Genomic DNA, 4,665 nt, shown 5'->3' on the forward strand with positions numbered 1-4,665 from the left:
GAGCAGAGGTGAGACCAGAGTTGTCAGCTTTGTTTAAATACTACTTTTCCTCTTCTTTTTCAGTGCTGAACATGTAGTTGAACTTGCCAAAGTTACATATATGAATGGAAGCCCCCCCCCACCCCCCAACCCTTGTATTGTAGCTTCTCTGTCTTCACTCCCAATTTTGAGCATCTGATTCATGACTTCATTCCCAGGACTTAAAATGCCCTCCACCTAGAAGAAACAGAGAATGTTGGTTGAATGGATGACTGGTTTAACCTCATGGACCTCTCCATAGATGGGCAATTCCACAGACAATGAAACAGCACATTATGCCATCTGAGCAAATGAAGTGGACCCACTGGGTCAAGGTCTCTATTGGCTTATCAGGATTCTAACTGGAATGAATGCTCCTTTAAAGCAGGATTCCCAAAGGACAGCAGGGCTGAAAGGCTTAGAGGACTCCAGATCAGCTGATCAGCAGACAATATTTCTTTGAAGCCTCTCCTGTGGCTGGACCAACTCATCGATGGGCTCTGGCCATGTTCCTACTGCTCGTCTGCTTGCCTCTCTCTTCTCTAATCCAGGTTTAACGAGATGAACATCATTAAGAAAGGCAGGGCGGTTATCCTTTAAGTGAACAAAGTGACTCTTCACAGAAGGACTGATTTTAATAACCCAGCGCAAGACCCCCTTTAAGGTACAGAATGATTCTGGCACATCAGTTAAGTGTTACACAAAACAGACGTGAGTATTCAAAATCAAAGGCGTTTTTCATTCATGTGAAAAAGGGATCAGTAAGCTGCATGAAAACTGGGGTGCATAAAAGTCCCGGGGGCCTCTGTCCACAGCAGGAAAAGCTCAGAGCATATTGGGCCCAGGGGGAGGCAACCTCGGCCGCCCATAACTCAGAGATAGAAGGCGGCGATCTTCAGGCGCTGCCTGTGTTTCATGTGCGGGCTCCTGCCTCTGATCTTTCAGCGGCTGCCTAATTGCCAGTGACTGTTTCTGTGGACACGAGGGTCTGCGAAATGTGTAAGGCCTGTATTTTTCCGAGGGAGACTTTTTCCTTTGCACATAAGCCAAAGATTCCTTCATACACAAATTCTTTCTTATGCAGGTCATCAGATTCTTACACGGGGGGACGTTAACGTGGAGTTCGGTGCACACCACCGAAGGTAAGTGTGTAGATGCAATCTGGTAACTCGAGGGAGTGGGGACGCTGGATGGAAAGGCCAGCGAGGCCCTCTGCATGCCTTGCAGTGCCTTCCCAAGTGGAGACTGCGCTCCTAACCCAGTGCGAGGTAAATCAGCAGTTCCTTTCCCAGGAGTGCCTGTGGCTTCACCCTCAGTCAGCCACACCCTTCCACCCAGTCTCCACTGCAACACACATCATAGCGGATATTTACTGAGCACTTATTATGTAGGTCACATGCATTGGCGCCATTAGCCCTATGAGTAGGTACTATTAGTACCTCGTTTCTACAGGGAGGAAACTGAAGCTAAGTACAACTCCCAAGATCATACAGCTGGTTGATGGTGGAGCCAGGATTTGAAGGTAGGCAGTCTGGCTGCAGTCCTCAGTCTCGACCACGGCACACTCTTGCCTCCTGGCTGATGGGTGATGGCTGGCTGAGCTTGGGGTCCAAGGTTCTGGTGTCCTGGTGGCCAAGGTTACCCTGAGGCCAAATTCGGGTTTAGCAGAGTAGCCTGCCTTGAATGATTAGGGAACTGCCTTTGGGGATCCAGACACAGACTAGAAGCACATGTATGTGTATTTGCACCCCTGACTTTATTTCAAAGGTCCCATAGCATCTGTACTCTCAGAACGGTGCCTGTCTCAATCTCTACAAATATTTACTCCTAGATTTTTGTAACATCTGACACTGAGTAAGGTAATTAGAGCAACTCTCCCTGCAGGCAGAGCAGGTAATGAGTCACTAACAGCCTTCTGTTCCAGTTTCTGGACCAGTGTTGATGTATTTCAGGTCCTGACAGATTGTAGACCTACTTGGGGTATTCAGGACACAGAATAATGGTGAAAGAAATTGTCCAGTAACTCAGAAAGACAGTTGCTGCGGCTGAGATTTCTGCTCTGGGGACCCTACTGCTCATCTTCAAGCACAGCTGGTACCTCAGCTTGCTAGGAGGGGGCTTATGACCCCCACTGACTTCCGGGGCCATAGTGCCCCATTCAAGGGGATGGCAGAGTCTTTGGCTTTGGGGTGGACTGAGGGCAGAACAGTCCCTGCCACATGGCAGGCAGGCAGGCAGACGCAAAGCTGAGGTTTGATTAGGTAAATGATGAAAATCAGGGTGCGTCTTTGAGAAAAAAATAGGTCTGATCTAAAACATCAGGCTGTGGGCAAGTGTGAATAAAAATGGAGATAACTACCTTATTTTTTGATCACTGTAACATTATCATTAGACATATAAAAGCCCATTTTAAACAGGGAATGAAACGTATTTAACGCGATGACCAATACGGCTGACATCAGTTTTCTTATATGCCGCTCAAGACCGGTACATTGAAGAGAAAACAAGGGCTGTGTCATGCTAATGTGAGGCACTCGATTACCCAGAAGCACAGCAAGCTGTCCATTTACTGAGAACCTATCCACAGCACTAAACCTGAAAGCGAAGCTGTAATGGTTCTTGTTGGCTTTGCAAGTGACATCCCTTTCATCAGCATCGTCTAGTTCCGTGGTTCTCAACCCCAGGAGCCATTCGGCAGTGTCTGGAGACGGTCTCGTCACGGCTGGGGGATGTTACTGGCATCTAGTACGTGGAGGCCGGGGTGCTGCTCAACATCCCATAGTACAAGGGACAGCGTCCTACACAAAAATATTATTCGGCCCAAAATGGTAATAGTGCTGAGGTTGAGAAACTCTGGTTTAGTTTGGGGTTTACTGATACAAGGAGAGGAAAGCTAACCTTTACTGAGGGTTTACCTCGGGGGCAGGTAGTGTTCTCCGTTCTAAGGCACCGTTCACCTGAACTCGCTCATGACTTGTCACAGCAAACCTACGGGGTGGGTAGTCTTCTTGCCCTGGACAGGCCGGTGTGGGGTGGATGAGGCAGGTAGGGAGCTTATACCCTCCTGAACGCCGAAGACCGAGACTCCTCCTATTAGGGGAAGACTTGGGCCTTCCCATGCCAGTCCAGGGCACGCAACACAGGGCAGAGTGGCTTCTGTCTCCCTGCTGACGACACCTCTACCCATTCATTGTCGGGACAGCAGGTAAGTCGCTCTGGGGGCTCCCCGACTCTTGTAGGCACAGCCTCTGGAAAGAGAAAAGCACAGCACCGGACTACCCCTGCAGGCCCTAAGGAAGCCTTGCAGCACCGAGGGTATTTCTGCTGACTCTGTACTTGGCTTCAGGAAAGGCGACCGTGTTTTCCCTGCGAGGACCTGCGAGGGCAGACCGAGATGACCAGCTGGGAGACAGACAGACATGGTAGCTTTCCCAAGGGGGACTATCTTTGCGGGCCTGGCAGCAGCTCTAGGAGGGGTGGAGAGCTGCAGGAGAGGACAGAAAGCTCAAGGCTGGAGCCAGAACCCAGTCAGCACAAGTGAGAAGCGGCACCGGAGGCTGCTGGAGAAGAGCTTTTCCGGTCTAAATCTCGCCTTTGATGCCAGCGTCCCCTGTGTAGACCCTCCACTGGCAGGGGCAGAGGTCGGGGAGGAGGCGAGGTAGGGCCGGAGCGTGTAGGAGGAGCGGTCCAATACAATCTGCTGCTTACAGAGACTATAACGCCGGCAAGAGAGAGAGGAGAATGGGTGGCTGGTTCCTAAGAGGTGAGTTCTTTGGCACCCCTAAAAATCCAAAGGTTGGCTCTAAGACAGGATGGGATCCCAAGCTCTTCATGTAGCTTACAACAGTGGGCCTTAGCTTTTAGGCTGCGTTGGACTTGTTAAAACAGAGATGGCTGGGTTGCACCTGAATTTCTGAGAAGTTCCCAGGTGATGCTGATGCTGCCTGAACACGGACCACACTCTTTGAGAGCCACTGGCCTAGAATGCCCCTGTTGCCAGGCTACCTGACCCTCCAAGATCTGTCATCATTCCTTAAACTGCAAAGGACATTCTTATTCCAGTTTCTTCAAAGACCGTGTTCATGGATGTCCCTGTTTCAAGTACGGCAAACACACCAAGCCTTCACTCTGGTTCTATTAAGAATGTGAATGTAAATTTCACCCCCCACATCCAATACAAAAGATTTCGGATCCATCACCTGTTTTAATTTATTCAAACTGTTCCTTGCCTCCATTAACGTGAATGATTGGGAGTTAACCAGACTTAAAATTTATTGCGCATGGAACGAGAACTATTACCTGGACTTGAAAAATACTTTAACTCCTCTGACCATGGTCTGAGATTTCAGACTCGTCAGTGAAAATGGGAGTCTGGGTTGTTCTGAAACCTTCTGCCATGACATCCTGATCACAGTGAATCTGATTTGCTGAAGCAAATCTCTTCTTCACTCCCGGGGCCTACGTCCGAGATCCAAATTGGTAGCTTGATTTTGGCAACAAACAGTATATACTTCCGGATTGCCACCATTTTTTTTCTCCCCCCATTTAAAAAAAACTGCCTTAACTTAAAGCTTGACTCTACTTTCCAACCAGCCTTGGCCCTGTGGGGCTGATGAGTAAAAATCCAACTTCTGCTCAGCAAATGAA

At 49.1% G+C, this 4,665-nt stretch overlaps 1 long non-coding RNA gene across 1 annotated transcript; it reads left to right on the forward strand.

Annotated features, from left to right (window-relative positions):
• The first annotated feature begins 1,099 nt into the window (after window positions 1-1,099).
• On the forward strand, window positions 1,100-4,665 carry LOC141374076 (uncharacterized). The gene is made up of 3 exons (XR_012380629.1): window positions 1,100-1,160; window positions 3,258-3,781; window positions 3,883-4,665. It is a non-coding gene; the product is annotated as an uncharacterized lncRNA (long non-coding RNA).

The sequence above is a fragment of the Callorhinus ursinus genome, unplaced genomic scaffold (genome assembly GCF_003265705.2).
Source record: "Callorhinus ursinus isolate GAN/ISIS: 27379988/994484 unplaced genomic scaffold, GSC_fseal_2.0 scaffold14, whole genome shotgun sequence".
NCBI classification, from domain to species: Eukaryota; Metazoa; Chordata; class Mammalia; order Carnivora; family Otariidae; genus Callorhinus; species Callorhinus ursinus.